This window comes from Macrobrachium rosenbergii, chromosome 15 (assembly GCF_040412425.1).
Source record: "Macrobrachium rosenbergii isolate ZJJX-2024 chromosome 15, ASM4041242v1, whole genome shotgun sequence".
Lineage (NCBI taxonomy): Eukaryota > Metazoa > Arthropoda > Malacostraca > Decapoda > Palaemonidae > Macrobrachium > Macrobrachium rosenbergii.
The window spans coordinates 54,414,131-54,439,498 of record NC_089755.1 but is presented as its reverse complement, the minus strand read 5'-3'; the positions used below and the strand labels follow the sequence as shown (position 1 = coordinate 54,439,498).

Below are 25,368 nucleotides of genomic sequence, written 5' to 3'. Positions count from 1 at the left end.
GGCATTAATGACGTCACACCACCAATCGCGGGCGTGACGATGTGAGAAGGCGGTACCACATTGAAACAGTGGAGTTCCCTCCTCCACACTTCTAATCATCAACCAAGAGCGCCTCAGGCAACTCTAATGCCACTTCGAGTTCAGGAAAGACTCGACTGCCTTTAGTTACTGAGGTAATGAAAATGCTTTTGGGAAATCAAAGCCCGTTGGTGTGGTTCTGTGTATTTGAGGATCAGCTTCCCTGGGCGCAGCTCTGCTTATGTTTACGCCTTCTGTGAAAGGCGCTGAATTGTCAATTTGTTTGAGAAGCTATGAGAGATGTTAGCAGTGCGGTTGCCTGTTATAGTGTCCAGTAAGCATGACGGGTGTGAGAGGCGGGGCCATTTGCAGGGGGGGTTTTGGGTGGCGATAAGGAAACGTGTAAGGGCGGTCCGGCAAAGAAGGGGGCGGTGCAGGTTAGTAGGAGAAGGGGGCGGTGCGTGGCGTGCATACTCCAGGGCGGTTGTGGGGGCCCACTGTCTTCGCACAGTTGAGTGGCAGCCGCTTGCTCGGCCAGTCGCGCGTTTCACTTGCTGTTGCAGATATCAGCCGAGCCGAACCACTTCTTTCTCTCCCTCCCTTTTCTCTCTTCCCAGTAGTGTGGCCCTCAGTGTGTATATTTGTTTTCGATTGCCTTTTGGGCCGAAATCGACGTTCTGGATATCTCGTGTCCCTCGTAGGAGGTGCTGATGCAACGTATCCGAATAGAGAAGACAAGTCAGCCTTGTATTGCAATTGAGAGGAGTATTTCTGTCGTGGATTTCCAAATCTCATGAGGACTGTGGTACGCCAGAATATGTTAGGAGAGAATTTCTCTTAACGGAATAGTGTGAACTTGTTTTGTGCAAAGGATTGTGCTTGTCAAATTATAAGTAAACCTGAATCTCTTGAGCAGGTATGCAAGGAGATTTGGTTCACGTACAGTAAGAGGCGCTAAGTAATCAGCACCACTGTGCACTGAAATTAAAGTGAGCTGATGAGAACATAGTGAATGGTGACGCGTATGTCGGTTTGACATTCTTATGAGGCAAAATCCATAAGAAAAGAAAGAAAGAGAAACAGTAGATGGTAAAAAGTCAGTGGTTCAAGTGACTTGGTGAGAAATTTCTATGAACATTTATGGAAATAATTCGTTTGTATGCCAAGGATCACCTGTAATTGTAAGTATCATCATTCCAGCAGTCCTGTTCGTCTTATGCTTCATTTTCTCCTCTTCCTTCTCACTCCTCCGATTTCTCGCAGCAGAATTTGAAAGTTAGCCTCCACCGTCACTCGCTCTGCTCGTCGCTTTATCGTGTCAGGAATTTGGTTGCATCACTATCCACGTAAATGATTTTTGTCGTAACGGGTACACAAAACGCGAGAATAGTGGTTCGCTGCTGTGGGGATTTCAACGCGCGCGAGATAGTGATCTGATTTTCGTCTCAGTTCCACGAAAGGAATTCGCACCAGAATCAAGTTCTGTAGAAGTTTAGCTAGCAGAATTCAGCGGGACGATGGTTTTAGACGATTTTTCAGTGGTTGTGCATTCATGAATTTCATACAAAATTGACGAACGTCTCGTACTGTTCATTGATACTATTTTAAATCGTCTATTTAAATCACTGCAGCTTCCGTTGTGCTGATCATGTTGGGCTTAAAAAAAAAAACTTTCATTTGTGACAATTCCTTCGTCATGGAAATGTAAGGAACAGTCCTTGGGGTATTATGTTCCTCCAGGAACCAGATCAAATGAAGAATGTCGAAGCTTTCGTGTAGAACCTACATTGCGCCACTAAGACTCCATATTAAACTTCTCCATTACAAGCAAAGGTGACTTGCTGCTACGCATTATCATTATAGCCGTTATCATTGCCAAAAGGTCAGCATTCGCCTCAGTTGCGAAATAACTAGAAATGGAGTGGACAAGGGGAACGCCATTGCAATGATACAGAAAGAAAGCAGATCATTGCATTTCCATAAAAGATTTTCGATAGCATTATGGTTTATCACTCCCTGCTGATTATCGTAAAACAAAACCATTGTGATGATGCAAGGCGAGAAATTTGTTCGGATTGAAAGGCCTGCAATACGATGAATTTGTTTTGGGATTCTTGGAGGGTAAATGCTATGTTTGTGGAGGCTACAGTGGATAAATCCTGACGACAAAAACACATTACGGCCTTTTCTGAGAGAGACGAAGTCTAAACAATTTACGAAAATGCAACTGATCTGGATTATGGTTTAAGAGTGCAAATTCTGCGGGATTTGAACGCCTGTATTTGCGGCTCTCCGCTGATTGCACGCGATAGCTAAGTGTTCTCGTACCTGTATGACGGCATAACTTAGTGTTCCTTTTACCAGGGAATTACAGACAAAGAAATATGCTCATTTAAGTCTTTGTTGTGTGCGTTTCATTCAGAAGTCGCTTTTGAATAATCTCGAAGAACTATATAAAGATATGAAGAATTCAAAGTATTTCCCAGGTATTTTGTTCATTCTTGAAATAATTTCCTATAGGTAGAATGTATTCCTGTTAGTTTAATGTGAGTTCTGTCTACCAGTTTGTCTTCCTGTCTGTATATATATATATATATATATATATATATATATATATATATATATATATATATATATATATATATATATATATATATATATAATATATATATATATATATATTATGTAATATATATAATATACATATATATATAAATATATATAATTATATATATATATATATATATATATATATATATATATATATATATATATATACATAATATATAATATACATATATATATAAATATATATAATTATATATATATATATATATATAATTATATAAATATATAATTATATATATATATTATATAATATAATATACATTATATATATCATATATATTATATAATATAATATACATTATATATATATATATATGTATATATATATATATACATATTTACATTTTACGTTCATTCATACTGTAATATTTGTATGAAAGGGATTATTTCCTTTATATCCACTACCTTTCGTTTCTCGCATCCTCCGAGGTAATATCTCATTTGTACCCTAGTCAGTTCTCTTTAAAAACTATCTAATTTACTTCAGAAAATGTTGACTCGCTCATTCCTTAGGCCCTCGATACATATTCCCTGGAACAGGGAACTGACTCGTCATAAAATTGTACTGTAACAAACTCTGTCATCTTAAGTCACTCTTCGTAGTTTTGGCAATCATGGACAAATCCCTTTAATTTTCATATAGCCAGCGTCGTCTCACTCATCGCGCCTTCTGTCGACGGCTTATATTCAAGGAATGATGACTTGAGATTTTATATACCACGTGCCCATAGTCAGCTCAAGCTGCCACCATCAGCATAATCATCATCATCATCATCACCTACGTCATCACTTGTCCGCTGAACATCTGCCGTGTCGTCGCCGCAGCCATACAACAAAATTATATTGTCAACGGCGCCGTTAGGTCTGTCCCCGTCAACATCGAATCCAGCTTTGGGAAGTAGTATGGCACAGAAGTTATCAAAATGTCTCATAAACTTCACCAACCACCCGTCGCTGGCCCCTAGCCATGAGCCAAAAACAGTCAACAACAAATGATAAAAGGCATATGTTCATTCCCCTCATACCGAACAGGAGTCTGTTATTCTGTTATTCTGCTCGGGGCTCGCTAACCGCTGGGTATATGAACAATACCACCTGCCCCTCGGTCATTTCGTCGCCAATTATCTTGGCATACGGCGCTCGCCCTCTTTTGCTCTCCCCGCGCCCCATTAACTTTTACTTCCAGTTTAATGGGAAATGAGAGGAAATGATGTTTTTTTGCCATTTTCGGTTTAAAGGACGAAATGGATCTGAGCTGACACGCGTTTGTATATTTGTGTGGATTTGCATGATATCACGGGTAATTTTCAAGCTAGCTTTAGTAGGAAACTTATGTTCGATTCGGTTTAGCAAGTAAAAAGTATTATTGACAACGTAAGACTGATACCACAAAAATGGATGCAGAACTAACTCTCACAGTATGCACAGATCAAAAAAGGAAATGTTGTAAAATTACTAATGAATTCGGAAACGTACGGGTTATAGCATTCGTTGATTGTATATTTTTCGAAAACGTCTCTGCAGATCTAAACGACAAACCAAAATCGATGATATCTTCCTTCTTATTAGAAAATAAAGCGTACTCTACTCATAATGTTTGTCATCCGAGGAGTGATTTGCATTAAATTACAACAAAGACAATTTAAAGAACACGAGATCCCTCCCTCCCTCCCTCCCTCCCTCGAGTGTTTCAGACGAATCAACCGACAACAGCGAAGCGGTCGAACACAAGTATGCCATTACCGACAATATATAGCATTACTGCTCATTGCAAGTGTGCTTAGTAATCCCAGAGGGAGTATTAGACTTCCACGAGTGAGAAATTTCCATGAAGAAATAAACACTTTCGCACATCTTTCAGCCCGAAGTGGCAGCCCATCGGCGTTGCAACAAAACGCCAGTGGAAAACCGCAACTCGTCAAACCAAATAATGATGGTAATGATTCGTGTTCTTCTTCTTTCTCTTCTTTTTCTTCTTCTTCTTCTTCTTCTTCTTCCTGTCCTTCTCCTTTACACCGTACGTCCCTTTTATCGAATATTCCTTCCTCGCCCGCCCCTCCTCCACCCTCTCACTTCCGTTGAATGGTAAGGTGGGGGAGGAGGACGAGCAGATGCGTCCATCCATCGTCATGCTTGCTTCGAAAAGGCTGACTCTTGATATTAAAGACTGCAGCATTGGAAACCCGTATTATTTAAAGCTACTTGCAAGTCTGAAGTGAGCTAAAGATTCTGTAGTGTTTGAAATAACGGCTGATCTCTTATCATGTATGATGAAAGCTGATGCAACTAGCAAATATAAAGACGTCTCGTCCCCTTAAAATTGATAACTAAGCTTAATGCTTAAGACAGAGGCTGAAAACGGTTGGAAAATGGATTCGTGCGTGTTCTGTAGCATATTATTTTTTTTATAAAGGATGATAAATACTCTGGAATATTTTACCATGAAATGGCTCCAGGCACAAAGAACTCCTAGGAGGAGAAATTTTTAACAGGTTGAATTGCTTCGTCTCGTTGATAGATTCATTGTTGCAGTAAAGTATTTCATAGTTGATGCTTCAAGCCAACAGTGAATTTGTATTCTTCACAATCAAGGTACTTGCCAAAGTTTCATTCTTCACAATCAAGGTACTTGCCAAAGTTCCATTCTTCACAATCAAGGTACTTGCCAAAGTTCCATTCTTCACAATCAAGGTATTTGCCAAAGTTCCATTCTTCACAATCAAGGTACTTGCCAAAGTTCCATTCTTCACAATCAAGGTACTTGTCAAAGTTCTATTTTTCACAATCAAGGTACTTGCTAAAGTTCCTATTTGGGAATCAATAAGATGACATAGGTGATAAAAAATACATATATGTGTGTGTATGTATGTATGATTATCTGTACATTATATAATATATATACATATATATATACAGTATATATATATATATATATATATATATATATATATATATATATATATATATATATATATATATATAAGAGAGATAGAGAGAGAAGCTCGCGCGCACGCACCCACACATTATTTATGAGTGTCATTCCATTTCCCTTCTGAGCTGAAAACTTCATTTTGCGTAATGTGATGATAAACTATTAAGCCTCTATAATTCTGCATTATATCCCTATTTCCCAGTGTTCGTAAGCCCTTTGGGGATACGGGGTTCTACATTAAGGGTTTAGATCATTTCCCAGTGGATAATAACTTTAAAAATTCGAACTATCAAAGAGAAAAAAAAACACGGTTTTATTCTACATACTTACATAAGATAAAGATTTATGCTAGACTAAAAAAGAAGAAATATAACATTTAGAACACTGTACTCTCTCTCTCTCTCTCTCTCTCTCTCTCTCTCTCTCTCTCTCTCTCTCTCTCTCTCTACTGTAGGATGTTTGCTTTTCATGTAATACCTAACCCGTAGATTTGAAAACACACATTTTATTATACATACCTACATAAGTAAGTGGTAGGATAAAGTTGTATGCTAGAGTCAAAATCAAAAATCACCTAGAAGGCTGTAGTTTCTCTCTCTCTCTCTCTCTCTCTCTCTCTCTCTCTCTCTCTCTCTCTCTCTCTCTGCCTGCCTAAACCCCAGATTTGAAAACACATCTTATTCTACATACCTACAAAAGTAAGTAGTAGGATAAAGATGTATGCTAGAGTCAAAATCAGAAATCACTTAGAAGGCTGTAGTTGCTCTCTCTCTCTCTCTCTCTCTCTCTCTCTCTCTCTCTCTCTCTCTCTCATTGCCCGACGGTGGCCGACCAGTTCCGCAGGAAGCTGTTGGGTCCCCATCACTACTCCATTCACCGGCCCCGCCCTTCTTTTGCCCGCACCTACATACATACATAGATATACACACATACATACATACCTACATAAATACATACATACTCAAGACAGAATTCTGCGATATACTGATATGCTCTCTATCAAAACGTCGAAGATATGGAGAAGACTTTATGTAGCTAGTATATTATCTTTACAATTTTAATTTGAACTCATTTCAGTTAAGGATTTATCTGGAATTACGTAAAATGGTATATTCTATAGTAGCTTTTCAACGTATTGCTATATGTGTATTTATTCTTTATTTCATATCATATATAACAATTTTCTAGCTCGAATTGTCCTAGCTAGAAAATTGTTCAGTTTAATATTAGCTTTTAATACGTTTGAAAACATTTCTCAAAAAGTAATTCAGTAAAACGGCCAGTTTATAATTGTGCGTCCATTTATCAGTTAAATTCCTTGTCTCATTTTTCGCTTCATGCTCTCCGAGCTCTGTGACCTATTAAAGTAGCGTAAGAAAATTCACGCTACTTATACAGCGGTTACAGTAAAAAGAAAAAAAGAAGCGGTAAAGTTGATTCAACGAAACGGATACTGGCGGCCAGGAAATCCGAAGAGACAGGAAAAAGGAGACGAACGATAAAGGAAAACGTAAATCATCGTTGGTCTGCGGCGAGAGACGGGACGCACAACCTTCGGCGACCGCTTCTCTCCTCCGACTGAGCTCCATCTAGAACAGAAAGGACTGGGAACCTGAAGTCAGGGAGACCAACCTCGATCACCCCCCCCTCCCTCCCTCCCTCCCTCCCCGTCTCACCGGGATGATGATGGGACCACCACCACCACCCGGAGCGAGTATATACCCTGTACCCTCACTCTCATCCGACATGCCCACCTGCCAGAACGTGACCCACCTACTTTTCTGCTTACCTCTCTCTCTCTCTCTCTCTCTCTCTCTCTCTCTCTCTCTCTCTCTCGCTACTACTCGTATATCTTTCATTTTATGCTTCTGCGCTCATCTCTAGTTTGTTATCCATTTTCGTGTCTAAGCCTTATCTGCGCATGCGCGTTCACATAGTGCACACAAGAGGAAACTACTTACTACTTATTATATATATATATATATATATATATATATATATATATATATATATATATATATATATATATATATATATATATATATATATGCATACCCATTTCGTTCTGATGCCCGAGTCATACGAAAGCGCAGAGGTCCGAGGAGTGCAATTCCCTTAGGATACTTTGCGCCAATCTTAAGCGAGGTGAATGCATTTGTCTCATATAATGCGTTTGCTTTGTTGTGTATTCATCGAACTCGGGGTATCCCTTGCCGGAGGAGCGTTTTCTGGTTACTTTATAAGCATAACGAACGCTGTCTCTTACCCTCTTATTACGTTGCAATTAACCTAAAAGATAATTTTATATTTTATCGGAATATATGTAGCGAATATCTGCGTTCAACGGTACGATATAAGCTCAGCATTCTTTACAACTAACGATCGGCAGCGTATTAATATTTTTTTTATTTATTTTGCGTCATTTGATGTCCTAAAGTAGCTTGTACGTCATTTAATTATGTAATACATTTACGAAGTGCCGCTAAAAGTGTAAAACGGATTATTCTTCGTCTAAACATTTTCTGTAGTTGTGAGAAACGGGATCAGCGGCGGAAATAAGTAATTGCCGTTTTTAACGTGTCTCTGTATCGTTTACACATATGTATTTACAAACGAATATACATATACGTATATGTATATATATGTATATAATGTATATATATATATGTGTATGTGTGTATGCATGTATGCAATTACATACGTGATTCGAGGGGCTTCTTCTCTCTCTCTCTCTCTCTCTCTCTCTCTCTCTCTCTCTCTCTCTCTCTCCTCGGGTAATTAGAGTCCTATAGTCATGGTCAGTCGAAATTTCTCTTCGCAGGGACGTTGTACACTCACTCCCGTTAATAACGCGTAATTGGCCACAGGAAAGACGCCGAGGGGTTAATTATTGTGGAAGTACTACTTCCCCCCTTCCCCGTAGCCACCCCAACGGTCACCCTCCAAATCGTCATGTCCTTGTGCAATTAACTGGGGAAAACTTCTCCCCTGTTTGTGTCACCGCCAATCAGCTACTTTCATTCATAGACGATGACGCCTTTGAAGGACCGTATTCATGCCCACCTCGCACGCCTTTTCAACGTAGCCATGCCCGTAGAGAGGTGGTCCCGTCAGTGCACCTCGCGCGGTGCGCTGTAGGCATTACTTAAGGTTCTTTGTGGCGTCCTTTCCATGGCCCCTAGTTGCAACCCCTTTCATATCTTTTACTGTACCTCCGTTCATATTCTCTTTCTTCGATCTAACTTTCCTCAACCATCTCCTCACTATTGTTCCAACATTATTGTCAGCGCTGAATGACCTCATAGGTCCCAAAGCTCGGTTTTGGGGTCTAAATTTTACTATATTCCAGTTCCAATTTCAACAGAACCTCCCCCATAATCGCCTCTAGAATCAACCCATTTCTTCGATTTTGCCAAAATCGCGTCCAATTTTTATCCCCGAATTCGATTACGTTTTTATCCTCACTTCCTTTTTCCATTTCCGTTTTTTTTTTATTTTATATGTATTTTTTTTATTTTATATATTTTTTACCTTCCTTTGCGCGGAAGCGTGTTTTGACCTCGCGATTTTCATACATCCTTTCTTCGTGATATTTCCTGCTAAAACTCATACTAATTTCGAACGCTGCTTCCGTATTCTCATCGCCAGGCGTTGCCGACTTATGTGGTATATCCTGTTATATGAATTGCTTACGCCTTTATATCTAAAACGTGATTGAAGCTGCCGACATTACGATTGTTAAAATGTCGGTATTAGAAAATAAATGTAAACCGATGTTTCTTTACTAAGTAACTTCTGTTTTTCAAAACAGCCATCCGATTCGGGAAGAGAGAGAGAGAGAGAGAGAGAGAGAGAGAGAGAGAGAGAGAGAGAGAGGAGAAGGGATTTCTGAAAAGACTTTGATTATCGGTACCCTTTCGTCCTTTCAGTGAAATAATGCTATTTGAACATGTCATATTTTGGACCCCTTTTAGCTCTGTGACTTTCGTGTTGAATATATAATTACTAAAGAAACAATAAGAGATAATTCAGTAATTACCAGTCTTCATTTTGAACTGCATATAATTCGCTGAATTGTATTTGCCTTTATGATCCCTAACAAATTAAATAACATCGTTAAACCTTCAATGGACGCCGGTTTTGTTGGTTTTGCAAGCATATAGACTTCTTAAATGACAGAAGCCACTTCATATAAATCGTTTATTTTATTGCTATCGCTTCCATTGTCGTCAGATTCGGTACGGAAAAGTGCAAATTATTGCGTCCGCTTTTAACCTATCCAAGACGTCTCTGTGTTTACTTTTACCAGGCCATCTGGTTCGGCCGCGGCGGAAGAATTTAACACTTGCTGGGTTTTTAATGAGACGCCGATAAGCATATATAGGCGTCGAAGCCTCGACGCATCAGCTCACCTATCTCCGCCTGGAGGAGAGGGTCTCAATTGTCATTTGTTTATACCTCGACTCCTACGTACCGAAGATACCTCCAAATCAAACCGTACCCTGAACGAGCAGAAAAAAAAAAAATAAAATAAAAAACTGAAAGCAAAAAAATTTTTTTTTTTCGTTGTAAATACTTGCTTCTTTAAACAGCGTAAGGCGTCAATAACCTGGATGTTGTGACGCCAGTTTTAATAGCCACAAATCAATCAGTTAACAGATTAGTAGTAAGTCATTTCTTAATCATTCGCTTCAATATTTCCACACTTTCGAACAGTGAAGAATATTGTATATGATAAAGGCAGATTTTTCTGGGGCCTGAGTTTTTGCAGTTTCATATCTTTGTTGCATAATTTGATTGCTTTAATGTCCTTTTTGCCGAGAGATGCCTTTAATGGGTTTTATTCTAATTCCGCAATGTTGGAATCATCGAAATTATTACCATACATCAGAATATGCATCATACTGTTTCAAGTACTGCAATATGTTTATTTATATTTATTGTATTGCGATACTTGCTGGGCGTAATAGTTGCGATAATTTCAACATTGTTCAGGTATAATAAAACCTATAAAAATCATCTCTCACTGAGAATGACATCAACAAAATAAACATGATATACAACAGAATTATGGTACTGGGAATATCACTTACATTATTAATTCATGATTAACTGGGAATGTTAACATTCTGATAAATTCCCATTTTATATTTATCGAAAAATACTGAACGAAGAATTTAACAGCCAGTCTTCAGCACGGCATATACAGGTATGCCTGCTAAAATTATAATATGTAATTGTGTCTAGATATTTCATTTAAAATCCTTATAACTAAAAAAAAAAAAAACAATCATTTCACGAGATGACTGATTACTTTAGCTCACAAACCTTATTATTACTTCAGCTAACAAATCTTAAATCTCTCATGTTAATGTGTCTAGGTATGGAATTCAGTATTTCATAACAATAAGCAAACTAATCGTTTCACAAGATTACTGATCGTTTCCGCCAGCAGATCGTAAATCCCCGTTAGGGGGTTAGTGCCGTCAGTGCACCTTATGCGGTGCACTGTAGGCATTAACTTAAGGGTCTTTGCAGCGTGCAACCCCTTTCGTTTCTTTTACTGTACCTCCTTTCGTATTCTCTTTCTTCCATCTTACTTTCCACCCTCTCCTAACAATTGATTCATAGTGCAACTGATTTGAGGTTTTCCTCCTGTTACAACTTTCAAACCTTTTACTGTCAATTTCCGTTTCAGCGCTGAATGACCTCATAGGTTCCATTACTTGGCCTCTGGCCTAAATTCTATATTCAATTCAGTTCAACAGATCGTAAATCTCTTTAAAACTGAACCTGCAAAGAGGGAAAAATTTGCCTGATCTCATATTCAATTCAGTTCAACAGATCGTAAATCTCTGTAAACTGAACCTGCAAAGAGGGAAAAATTTACCTGATTTCAGTGTTTGCCGTTCGTCTTTTATTCAATTAGCATTCAACCGCTCTGTTTAACATAGCAACAGCTAACAGCATCATTTTAAAGTCAGGCTTTGAGAATGCTAATGAGCCCCAGAATATTAGTAGTGCTCGAGAGAGAGACTTTTAAAACATTCACTTCTCAAGTGGACCTTGTAATGTCCTGCGGCTAGTTACGTTTGCTCAAGTATTCAAAAACTTTTCTCTTCTTCTCTTTTTCTTATCCTTCTTCTGCAGGTCATTCCTTCCCCCCAGAAGATCCACGATACCGATTCCATTAAAATCCTTTCATCTAGAAATATCAGAGTGAAAAAACGAACTTCGGTATCCGAACGAGCCCCCATTATCCACCGATCTCTCTGTCGTTTATTGATGGAGCGGTGACACGGTACCGGACGTAAAGAGTCCCCCCTTCCCCCCTCCTCGCCAAAATACCCGGAATGTTTTTAACCTTGACTTTTCATAAAGAGATTTATGCAAAGTCTGGAGGAATGGCCTGGTATAGAAATCCCCTCCCCCAACCCCCTCGCCTCAAACCCTTTTGGCTGTTGCACCAAATCAAGAATTGACATCAGGTGAAAATCCTTTGTGCGATTCTCTTCTACTCTTCTGGGGCCATTCGCTTTACCATTGCACTTGCACTTACGCATTGCTCAACCGCCCCTTCACCCCCAACACCTAGAATTTCCGAATGATTTTGCCTGGCACCCTTTCTCAACTTAATCTTTAAAAGCTAAAAGCAAGATGTGACATCCCTTAAGCGGATTGCTCGATCACAGTCGAGTTCTGTGAAAGAGGGAGAGAAAAAAAAAAAGAGAGAGAGAGAGGAGAAGGTAAGGAGGGATTCAACTGAGGAAAGAAGAAGGCACATCTCCTCCTCCTCGAACCGCTGCGCTTCTCGTGTAGATAGAAATTGTCGTCCGAGAGACGCGACTGGAATCGAAAGTATTTCCCACCAGTCGGACGTGCGTCATTCCTCGGTCTTGTGAGAGCTCGCTCCAGCATCCGAAGGAGACGACGGCGGTAGCGAAGGATTTGAATAATGGCCTCTTGAAAGATTGGATCACATGATAGCATTCTGTGGTGGCCCCCTGAGAGAACTTCTCTTCGGGTCGTCACTGATGTTATTTGAGATAGCGTGCCACGCTGTTCTCCAGTCGATGATGGTTATTACGGTTTGTCCGTCCGTCCGTCTGGCTGGCTGGCTGGCTGTCTGTGTGTCTGTCTATCGAGATACGCACTGTTGTGATTAGCCGTTTAGAGGAGCAGTATCGGCGATCTTATGCCGGCGCGGTGGCAACAGGTCAGTTGCTAGCCCCATGTCAGCCGTCGACTCAAACATTGATTTATGTCCGGGCGTACGCGATTTATTTCCGATTATTTTTATTGAAACGCGTTTTCCGTGTATTTTATAATTTGCTTACATTTTTTTTTCTATTTATTTATTTTTTCATTTTTTTTTTCTTTTCCAGTTACTGATCTCTACTTTTTTGTATTTTCTGTTACCCTCTGTTACTTCGGTCAAATGAGCACCATATTCTTTGGAAGCTTGAATTTCAAGTTACTTCGGTCAAATGAGCACCATATTCTTTGGAAAATTGAATTTCAAGTCAGTGTCCCCTGTGGTGGGCTTGTTCCGTGTAAATACGGTTCATCATCTGAATAATAATAATAACAATAATAATAATAATAATAATTCTAAAAATGACTATTTTAGGTGAGGGAGAGGGAAAATTTTCAGATCGACCCTCCTTCCACCCCTGACATTCGGCCACCCGCTTAAAAACCTTCTGGCCTCAGGTCTGACAGGTTTCCAAAATCTCCCACCGCCCTCCTCCGGTCCACTCAGCAAAGAGTAACCGGAAGGGTATAAGAAGCTAATGGATTTACTCCCAGACGCGCTAGCACAGCCTTCAAAAGAACATTAAGAAAACCAGTTTCAAGAAATTGGAATGCCCCTCGGAAGAAAAGGAAGATAAAAAGTTAATCGAAGCATTTCAGAACTGTCTCTAATGCACTTTTCTCTCTCTCTCTCTGGCGTCGTCAGGAGATCGTCATTACTCCCAGTGCAATCGTCAATTTGTGTCGTGGTAATAATATGGACTTGCCTATAGCATGTTGTTATTATAAAGCATTGCGATAATTTTTTTTTTCTTAGTGAGGAAAGATGTGTGCGTCAGATGCAGTGATATGTAAATTTTGTTGAGCTTGAACACGTGTATATTGGCGGTGTGAAAAGGAAAATGCGTTAGCCCTTTTTTTTTTTAAATTTTGAGATTGAAAGGAAGTGATTTTTCCATAATTGAGCGCTATAGTTTATCAGTAACTGATAGAAATTCTCTCTCTCTCTCTCTCTCTCTCTCTCTCTCTCTCTCTCTCTCTCTCTCTCTCTCTCTCTCAGTATATATTCCTCGTAAGTCCAGGGTGACTGTGTGTATATCTATCTATATATATATATCTCTCTCTCTCTCTCTCTCTCTCTATCTCTCTCTCTCTCTCTCTATATATATATATATATATATATATATATATATATATATATATATATATATATATATATATATATATATATATATATATATATATATATATATATATATGTTTCCAGTCTATCATATTCATAATTCGGCCAGACATGAGCAAAAATATAAGATGATAATAATTATAATGATAATGGACGTTGGAGCGACAAAATATTTTTCAAAATCTGTATAAAACTCATGTTAGCGTGAAAAAGTTGATCACGTGACTTGCGTATTACTGAATATTTGTGGTCCTTCACAGGCTTCGACTTTTATTAAAAATTTACATTTTCTCTCCACGAAAAAGCCATAGGAAAGGTTAGGCCCTTATTTGACTGTACTGCATTTCATGACGGCTTAATTATCATTTTTCTGTGAATAAAACTTAAACGTATTGCTTGGTAATATTTGCTTTTGAAAATTTTTAGTGGTCAGCGACTAAAGGACCCAATAGTAAAATTCGCTTATTTATTTGTAAATAAAATTAGTTTGAGAAAAAGCAAAATAAATAGGGATTTATCAGCAACCAAACCAAACTGCCTTTTAATTAAAGGTCTTGTGGGCTCTCGCCGAAATGCCAGCGATCGAAGAACCTAATAATAAAATCCGCTTATTGATTTGCAAATAAAATTAGTTTGAGAGGAAGCAAAATAAGTAGGGGTTTATCAGTAACCAAACCAAAATACCTTTTAATTAAAGGTCTTTGTGGGCTCTCCCCGAAAATCTCAATTTAAAACAATTTCAAAACAAAGCGCCGTATCGTTTAACCTTCCCTTCTGCGTTCCCCGATCGGCTCTCGAAAAGTCTTGACTTGCGTGAGGACAGTACAATGGTACACGACTTTTATCGGAGCGCTGTTCGCCATTACTCTTAATTAGGAAGGACTTTAAAAGAGTCTTGGTCCCTGACAGTTGGATGCGAGCGCAGAGCGCAGTTGACCGCGCTGAGTGTAACGAGAGTTACTTTGCGGAAGGTTTCTGTAAATATGTTAAGTCCTGTACCTGTAAAATTCAAGGCAAGTGACGTCTTACATGCTCCAGAACGCTGGATAGAACCTTAAGAAAAAAAAACTCACTGAAAAAAACTGAAAAAAAAACTGACGCAGGATTTTAAAACTGTCGCTCCTAATTCTCCATCCTTATTGCCCGAATAATACGATCTCCTCACCATCGGTATAAGAATTTTCTCTTAAATATTTTTAATTATCAATTACGTCAACATCGTAAGCACGATGAAAACCACAGTGAATCACGACCAAGTGACAGCATTTTTCTATTTCCTTTTTCATAGCCACATCCAAAAGAAATCAGCTGTGCCCCAGGAGAGGAATTAAGTCGATTTCCAGAGCAAAAACGAGCTTTAGATAATTAAACCTTGGTGAATACAGCGATGTGTTGTATTGTCGCATAGATCTTGGATGCCCACATCGTCCTTGATGAATGCTTACGATGGGCTATCTCGTTACATAAAATTCAAATGTTAACAAGGAAAACAGCAGTTTCCCATAAAAGAAAACGGGTTATTGGCTGCAAAGAAAACGGAACGTCGGTGTTAAAGAAAACGGACACTACAAAAGAAAACGGGTTAAGCCTTCCCTACATTCTTGTAAATACTATAGGACACAGATCGTCTCAGTTGGTTTAGCCTGAGTCCAGGGGTACACGCCAACCCTTTATTCCCATTAACTCTTCAATACTCTTACGATAACTTGACCCATGCAGGTATGAGGTTGGTTTTTAATTTAAACCAGCCATCACCTCCCCATATATCAGTACAGTATCCGCTTAAACAGAAAACTAAATTTCGAATTTAAGAAAAATTAAGCTCATTCTGACACTACGCCTGAAACACGGTCTGGAAAACGTGCGTTTTGAAAGTCATTGTTTAGAAAATACACCTACGAAAAGTAACTCCAAAAATTATTCAACTTAGAAATTTACTTTTTATATACTTAGCTCAGTTACTCCATTTGTAAGTGATTTCATATATATATATATATATATATATATATATATATATATATATATATATATATATATATATATATATATATATATATATATATATATATATAGAGAGAGAGAGAGAGAGAGAGAGAGTTCTCATCATAATTTTTAAATAGTGGACCGTTGTGCGTATTTTTCCACGTCTCTCAGTATGTATCGAATCATACTATAATTCATAACACATTGTAGCAGAGTACCCTGCATTAGGTACTTATTAAAACTTACGCATCTAAAGGTATCATATATTTGTTATGCCATATCGAAACCTCCGGTGATCCTTACGTCATTATTGTTTTTTTTACACTGAACGAAGTTGCGAATCAAGTGATTCCCAAGTTATGCAATGGTTTCATTGTCAAATTGCTCGCAGTTTGAGTTTCCTCGCAATCCAAGCGGTGATTCAGAAAGCTCCGTAAGAAAGGGAGGGGAGCCTGACGTTGGAGTTACAGGAACAAAAACAGTCGATGTCGTATGCCATGAAATTACTTAAGACTGTGGCCTTGAATTCCTTTAGACGGAGAACGTTCTCGTTTCCTTTTGTTTGTGGTAATATTATTTTTCTTTCTAAACGAAAGCAATTCACATTCGTGGCGAAACAGTAACAGAAGGGGCTATTTCACTCTGTTCTGTTCGCTCATTCAAGATGCAAATAGAAGAATATCGTAAAATATAGATTTCTATTAGTCTCATGTATATATGCAACACTAGATTTTGAATGCTGTTCAACATAAACAGAAGTGTTATTCTTGTAATTTAGGAACGTCAATACTGAGTGACCTTTATCTTATATCTTCCTGTTGATTTATTCGTTGTCACGTCAAGAAAAGTAAACTGTAACTACGAGAAATTACTCAGTGAGCCAAGGTTACCTCCCAACATTATCATATATTCTTTTGAGAGAATATAGGAAGCTCGGTTACTCAAAAGTACGTCTACATTATCATATATTCCTTTCGTGGAATATACAGTATTAAGCTAGGTTACTCGAAAGTAATCTACATTATCATATAATTCTTTTCAGGGAATATGTGAAGCTAGGTTACTCGAAAGTAAATCTAAATTATCATATATTCCTTTCGTGGAATATATTAAGCTCGGTTACCCGAAAGTATATCTACATTATCATATATTCCTTTCGTGGAATATTTTAAGCTCGGTTACTCGAAAGTAAATGTACATTATTATACACTCTTTTCAGGGAATATATTAAGCTTTGTTACTCGAAGGTAACGTTGGAGGGTAACCCAATTACCCTGCGATGGCTACCTCCTCCTACTCGTTTTTATTATCTTTTTATTTATATATTTTTTTGTAACTAGCTAAAAGGTCGACGGTGGCCCCACCGCCCTCCCGTGTTCATCGCTCTCCCAAGAGCTATGTTGCCTCCAATACCGATGATTTACGCCGACGGGAACGAGGTACTTGAAGCGACGTTTATACAGAATGCGTGAGAGGTTCCTCAGACGGGAGAATGCTTTACGATCACGGTCGTCTCTCGGGAGACGCGGTTGCGAATCCTCTCGACGTCTCGGTGATGAATCCTCGAGGAAGGCGTCGGCCGTTTACCTCGGAGCCGAGGACGAATTTTCAGAGAGAGAGAGAGTCAATCTTCACTTATCCGTAGTTGAAATAGTGATAGGAGACTTTCTTTCGGAGGGTGGGCCAAGAACGCAATTTTCAGAGAGAGAGAGAGAGAGAGAGAGAGAGAGAGAGAGAGAAAGTCAATCTTCACTTATCTGTAGTTGAAATAGTGATACGAGACATTTTTTTTTTCGCTGGGTGGGCTAAGAACGAAATTTCCACAGAGAGAGAGAGAGAGAGAGAGAGTCAATCTTCACTTATCCGTAGTTGAAATAGTGATAGGAGACTTTCTTTCGGAGGGTGGGCTAAGAACGAAATTTCCACAGAGAGAGAGAGAGAGAGAGAGAGAGAGAGAGAGACAGACAGAGAGAGAGACACAGAGAGAGAGAGTCAATCTTCAATTACCCGTAGTTGAAATTGTGATACGAGACATATTTTTTTTCACTGGGTGGGCGGGAGTCGGGTGGTCCCGGAATTGAGAAGGGGGGGGGGGATGGTATAGCAAGATGGACAAAAGAGGTCCTTTGTGTTATCTGTCCATAAAGACCACAATGGCCATTACGGAAGATAGATGTTGGTCTTTACACGAAACATGCAGATACCGCTCTCTTCCATCGGTCGAACCCCGGGTGGAGGTGGGGGGGAGGAGAGAGGGAGGGGGGAGGGGGGGCGTGTTTCCCCGCCAGATTAATGGTCTTCCGTGAATCCGCCGAGACTAGCGTTGTAGAAAACCGAAGGAAAAAAGACCAGTTATAGGTCTCCCTTTGGTCTCCCAAGTAAAATCCGGGACAAAAGGTTGCGAAAGAAGCCACTGTGTGATTTTCTTCTCTCTCTCTCTCTTTCTTTCTCTCTCTCTTTCTCTCTCCTCCCCCGTCTTTCATCCTGAATGATTCATGGCGTTTGGGAGAATGTCTCGAGGTCAAGCGGTACATCGCTCGCCTCGTTTGCTGGAAGTAAATGGTTTGATCCCGGGCGAGGAAGGAAGGTGTCGCCTGCTCTAAAGCACTGGGCCTTTGTTGAGCTAATCAGTTGTCCGTCATAGTATTATGAGATTTGGGATGGCTAATCCTAACCCCGCTGAAGAGAAAGCATTCATTGATATTCTCTCTCTCTCTCTCTCTCTCTCTCTCTCTCTCTCTCTCTCTCTCTCTCTCTCTCATAGACGCACAGTCTATATTGTCTATTCCCTTTATCCAGCTTCGAGCGTGGCTTTCCAAAGCATTCATTGATAATCTCTCTCTCTCTCTCTCTCTCTCTCTCTCTCTCTCTCTCTCTCTCTCTCTCTCTCTCTCTCATTATCTATTTTATCTATTTACTTTATTCTCATTCATTTCCTTCATCCATCCAACTTCGAACGGGGCTTTCCAAAGCATTCATTAGTAATTCTCTCTCTCTCTCTCTCTCTCTCTCTCTCTCTCTCTCTCTCTCTCTCTCTCTCTCTCTCTCTCTATTATCTATTTACTTTATTCTCATTCATTCCCTGTGTCCAACTTCGAACGGGGTTTTCCAAAGCATTCATTGATAATCTCTCTCTCTCTCTCTCTCTCTCTCTCTCTCTCTCTCTCTCAAAATCTCTCTGTTATCTATTTACTTTATTCTCATTCATTCCCTGTCCAACTTCGAACAGGATTTCCAAAGCATTCATTGATAATCTCTCTCTCTCTCTCTCATCTCTCTCTCTCTCTCCCTCTCTCTTATCTATTTACTTTATTCTCATTCATTGATGGTCCAATTTGAAAGGGCTTTCCAAATTGCGAGATAATGAGTCAGCTTCGCGTCACATAATGGGAATCACGCAAAATAATTGTGAGAGAAATTCATGAGGGCGATTTCCAAAAGTGAAAACTTTCTCTCATCTTATCTCCCCTCCCCCTCCCTCCTACATCCCTAGCCGGCATTCCCGTGATGGTGTTGAAGACTTTCCTCTCATCGGAAACCCTGTCTTCCATACATTTTTTTGTAAGATGTCTCTCTCTCTCTCTCTCTCTCTCTCTCTCTCTCTCTCTCTCTCTCTCTCTCTCTCAACGATGTAATTCCCAAGCCCCTGGAGGTTGGAATTGGTAGCTCTCTCTCTCTCTCTCTCTCTCTCTCTCTCTCTCTCTCTCTCTCTCTCTCTCTCTCTCTTTCTATTTCAGAGTTCAAGTAAATAATATTAACGAGTTAAAGATATATATACATATATATATATATATATATATATATATATATATATATATATATATATATATATATATATGAAATTCTGCGTCCATTTAAAAACACTTGCCTCCATTCCTAAAGAGGTTCCCATGGCAACTGTAGATTTCCTCTCGCTGTCACCTGTCACTGTGTTTTAAGCAATTTTTAAACCGTTAAAGGAGTGACTGGGTGTTGCTGACAGTTTTTAAAGCCGTGAAAGGAGTTGCTGTGTTGCTCACAATATTACAGCATTACAGAAGTTGCTATGTTGCTGATATTTTTCAAAACCTTTAAAGGAGTTACTATGTTGCTGATAGTTTTTAAAACCGTTAAGGGACTTGCAATGTTGCTGATAGTTTTTAAAACCGTTAATGGAATTACTATGTTCCTGATAGTTTTTAAAAATGTTGAAGAAGTTACCGTGTTTGCAGACAGTTTTAAAACCGTTAAAGGAGTTACTATGTTGCTGACAGTTTTTAAACCGTTATAGGCGTTACTATGTTGCTAACTGTTTTTAAAACCGTTAAAGGAGTTACTGTGTTGCTAACTGTTTTTAACCCCGTTAAAGAAGTTACTGTGTTGCTCGCAGTTTTCTTAAATTTAAAGAAGTTACTGTGTTGCAGACAGTTTTAAAACCGTTAGAGGAGTTACTATGTTGATTACAGTTTTGAAAATGTTCAAGGAGTCACTATGTTGCTTACAGTTTTGAAAATGTTCAAGGAGATGCTATGTTACCGACAGAAGAGTTTTCCTCTTCCTTTCGTACCTACTTAAAAAAAAATCATTTATACGAATTTGTAATGTTATGCGTCGTCGCATCTGCACCATATCCCTTTTGTCTTGTAGCAAGAATTCGACCGCCAGAAGGGAAAGATATTCCAAGTATCCGCTAATGTAATGTAATGTAATGTAATGTAATGTCAAAACCACAAGCTTGACCTTGATGATACAACCGCCACCCGGGTTGAGGTGCCTCTCTACCAAGACTGGAAAATACAGATCCGTCTGAAATGTCTTAAAAGTTCCCTCCGATCATGACGATCGACGATCTCACAAGAGTTCTCCCGTGATCGTCTCCGGTTCGGATCGAGCGACCATGATGAATATTTTTTTTCCATGGAATGAGAAGAGTTTTTTTTTTCTTCTTCTTCTTCTCGGCCCTTACATAACTTGACCGTCTGACGTGTGACGGCGATGTGGATGCTATGTGGAGGCTCTGTAAAGTAGCACGAGGTCGCTAATCACTATCCAGCGCATAAACAAAACATCTCTTCACACCCGGCTGCATCGGGGAGGGTAATAAACAGATGACGTCATCGGGTAATAAAGTGACGTCATCGAGTAATAAGCAGTGACGTCATCGCGTTTTTTTTTTTTTTACTCTGAAGGTTTAAAGTTTAGGTTCGCTGTTATAGCACTGCTGGCATCCGCGAGTCCTTCCTTTGTTGTAGATGAGTGGCTTAAATAAATAGAGTACTTGCAGTAGCATAGCGGTTGAGTACGAATTCCGTCATAGAAAAATGTTGATAATTGCATGTGCTCGTCTAAAGCTTATTTTAAGTGTTCAAATGCTCTGCGAGTTATGATAGGTTGTATCTTGGATTGTGTGTGTGTGTATATTATATATATATATATATATATATATATATATATATATATATATATATATATATATATATATATATATATATATATATATATATATATATATATATATATATATATATTATATATTATTATATATATATATTTAATTTATACTTATATTTAATATACATATGTATATATACATATACATATGATATATATATATATATATATATATATATATATATATATATATATATATATATATATATATATATATATATATATATTTATATATATATATATATATATGTCTCGAATACAGAGCACAGCCTTTGATGCTGAGAATCTCAGTGTCATTCACGGCGAAGTATTTGCAAGAACCCAGTGTCAACGTTCTCTTTTTATCATTCGAACAGAAAAAAAGAGAGAGAGAGAATAAAAAAAAAAAAAAAGTCACAAGACCGTAAATCTCAGCGAGATGATAATTCTGATGCGTGCCTCCATCTTGCGCAGTAGTAAAAGTCTCCGCTCAGCCAAGGATGAGTCAAACATATTGTGATATTTCTGCCGTCTGCGTGTGTGTGTGTGTGTGTGTGCAAGTGTCGCTACGCATTACTCGGTGTCATTGAGACAAGGTTTCAGATTGAGGCCGTTCTCAGTCGCATTCTGATCTGCCAATTGCCGCCCGCGCCCGGATCGATCCCCGGTCAAACAGATTCGTGCGCTTATTGATATGAAGGTTCATTGTAAGAAATCCTATCCTGGCTCTCTCTCTCTCTCTCTCTCTCTCTCTCTCTCTCTCTCAGAGCTGTCGGCGCAGCAATTATGATCAGATTCTTATCTGCCAGTTCTTGCCCGCGCCCGGATCGATCCCAAATCAAACAGATTCGTGAGCATATATACATCGGCTCATGTAAAAAAAATCTCTCTCTCTCTCTCTCTCTCTCTCTCTCTCTCTCTCTCTCTCTCTCTCTCTCTCTCAGCCGCTGTCGGCGGAGCAATTATGATCAACTTTATGTTATTCTCGCGTCCTTGTGTCCAATAATCTCTCTCTCTCTCCCAGACTCCCACACGCCAGCAATGACCTCGGAATTGCATTCTGTTGTAGTTTGTAATTGGTTATGGTTGTAGTCTAATTACGAATGGTTGTAGCTGGTGTTGTTATTGCGGTCGATCGATAGTTCACAGGACATTTCTATAATATTTTTTTTTTTTTTGACGTTGTACTCCCTTCAAAGAATCCAGTCAGAATAATTACGCAGTCGGTTAAACGTACACGAACAGCCAGAGAGAGAGAGAGAGAGAGAGAGAGAGAGAGAGAGAGAATTTTTAACCAGGTAAAGTTGTCACGTTGAGTGTTCATTTTTTTCCCACATTATATCATTGCTAACTGTAGCGCGCTTGAAAGATATATCTTGTACACACGTAAATGCATTTATACTGGTATTATTATTATTATTATTATTATTATTATTATTATTATTATTATTATTATTAATTGCCGTTCTCGGTGCAACTTCAGAGGACGGGGCAACTTCAGACAACTAGAAACTAGAAATTCATAAATTCAAAATACGACAAGGGAAGCGCTATTCTTAGGATTTTTTTTTTTTACATACTCTTCCTTTGAAAGTCCCATGATTTCCTTTAGAAGTCCGCAATTTCCTCCGTAAGTCCGTAATTTCTTTTATACGTCCGTTATTTCCTTTATAAGTCCGTAATTTCCTTTATAAATCCGTAATTTCCTCTATAAGCCCTCACTTTTATTCGTTCGTTGTGTATACAGATAGATGGCCAATCCCCGATACTGGATGCTTAATCATAACAAAAGCAGAATAAAAAAAAAGGGAATCTATAAAATTTTGACCCAAATTCCCTCCCTCCCTCCCCGCCCCCAAAGTAAAAAAAAATTTTGACGCACCATACTCGAAGTTCTCACTCGGCTCGAGAGTAAAAAAAAAAGCAATCAATAAAAATTCTGACCCAAATTCCTCCCTCCCTCCCTCCCTCCCTCCCCGCCCCCAAAATAAAAAAAAAAATTTGACGCACCGTACTCGAAGTTCTCACTCAGCTCGAGAGAACCAACAAACGGTATACCCACGAGATCCCAGAGCATTACCAGAACACCCATAAGGGAACGGTAAATCACGGGCGTGATCAGATGAGCTGCCTTTCCCGTCCCGTATCGACGTCTCGATCGCTCCATTATTTATGTACACTCTGCTCAGTTTCGTCTCTCGGGTTTTCTCCGCTAATTGTCCGTAGAGCGGGTCATCTCGTGGCGAAGGATCGCCCCCGCCAAGGTGTACGTAGACCTTGCTCCCTCCCCCCTGCCTCGGACTCCTCCACGTTTAAGGACGGGGTTCCCGCGTCCTTCGGGAGAAGCTCTTTCAGAACCTCCGGAGCCTTCTGTCCCGCTCGCACGGACGTATTCAGGGGGATGTTCTTTGAAGCGAGGTCCTTTAAAAGCTCCGGATCCTTGTGTCCCGTTCGTACGGGCGTATTCAGGGGGATGTTCTTTGAAGCGAGGTCCTTCAGAACCTCCGGATCCTTCTGTCCCGTTCGTACGGACATATTCAGAAGGATATTCTTTGAAGCGAGGTCCTGTAAAACCTCCGGATCCTTCTGTCCCGTTCGTACGGACATATTCAGGGGGATGTTCTTTGATGCGAGGTCCTTCAAAACCTCCGGATCCTTGTGTCCCGTTCGTACGGACGTATTCAGGGGGATGTTCTTTGAAGCGAGGTCCTTTAAGACCTCAGGAACCTCCGCCTCCTCTCCCGTCCGTGCAGACGCATTCAGCGTCGTAGGCGATTTCCGAATAGACTCGTTCGAAAGGAAGCGTTTACAAGATCCCGACGTGGGCTTATGTTCCGAGGTACTAAGCCCTTTGGTTTCCGATCTTTGTCGATGATCTTTTGTATCTTTCTGCTACCCGCCCCCGCCCGGGAGTTCCTCCCGTCATCACAAAGGCGGCGGCACAGGCGCAGGCTCAGCCGATCAAGATGTTCCGAGAGAGGGACTCCGTATATCGTGACCTTCCCGATTGACCCCGCGTAGTGAACTCCCTTCCCTATACCCCATTTCTCTTGGCCCGACGCTCCTCCGTGCCTATTATTATTTCTCAAAAGTTCTCTTGTTCATCTCCTCGATGGTTATCGACGTCATTCCCCCTTTTTTTTCCTCGCTCACAATGTGTGTGTTTTGTTTCTTTCATTTCTCCAGCCGTCCATAATGCTCCTTTATGTTTCGACTCCCGCATACCTCGGTGCGGTTTTACGGTTGCTCATGTTCCATAATGTGTATATTTGATGTATGTATTCTGTATGAAAACTGCTATTGCTTTCTTAAGCCATACGTGCACTAGCTGGAGTCTGCAGTACCAACAAACCTACATACGCGGACAGTTTTGACAGGATGAAATATAACATGAATGCTTAGCAAAGGACTGTACTATAGATGAATCTGTGACATAACATAGTCTCTCTCTCTCTCTCTCTCTCTCTCTCTCTCTCTCTCTCTCTCTCTCTCTCTCTCTGGACCCGAAAATCAAGCATCGTCCTTTGACAGAAAGATTTAAACCTGAGGGCCTAAAAGTCCTTGACAAGGGAGTGGATAATAGATGAATCTGTGACATGACAAACATTCTCTCTCTCTCTCTCTCTCTCTCTCTCTCTCTCTCTCTCTCTCTCTCTCTCTCAAGAATCAATCATCGTCCCTTACAGAAAGATTTAAACATGAATGCCTAAAAGGTCTTGATAAGGGAGTGAGTGACAGATGAACCTATGACATAACAGACGTACACCCTCTCTCTCTCTCTCTCTCTCTCTCTCTCTCTCTCTCTCTCTCTCTCTCTCTCTCTCTCTCTCTCTCTCTCTCTCCAAAGATCAAGCACCGTCCCTTCTTCACATCCTAAGAGAAAGTCCCTCTAGATGCGGCTTAAATAAGAAGGGCAGGCGATGATAGCCTTATGAAGGAACCGACTGGAGGGGCGAGATTC

At 39.7% G+C, this 25,368-nt stretch overlaps 1 protein-coding gene across 5 annotated transcripts in view; it reads left to right on the top strand.

Annotated features, from left to right (window-relative positions):
* Nucleotides 1-525: 525 nt before the first annotated feature.
* LOC136846756 (paired box protein Pax-5-like) overlaps nt 526-25,368 on the top strand; it is a 249,488-nt gene continuing 224,645 nt past the window's right edge. For all 5 annotated transcript variants that reach the window (XM_067117960.1, XM_067117962.1, XM_067117956.1 and 2 more), the window contains exon 1: nt 526-1,199. The gene's annotated coding sequence lies outside the window, so the exon portion shown is untranslated. The remainder of the gene's footprint in view (nt 1,200-25,368) is intronic.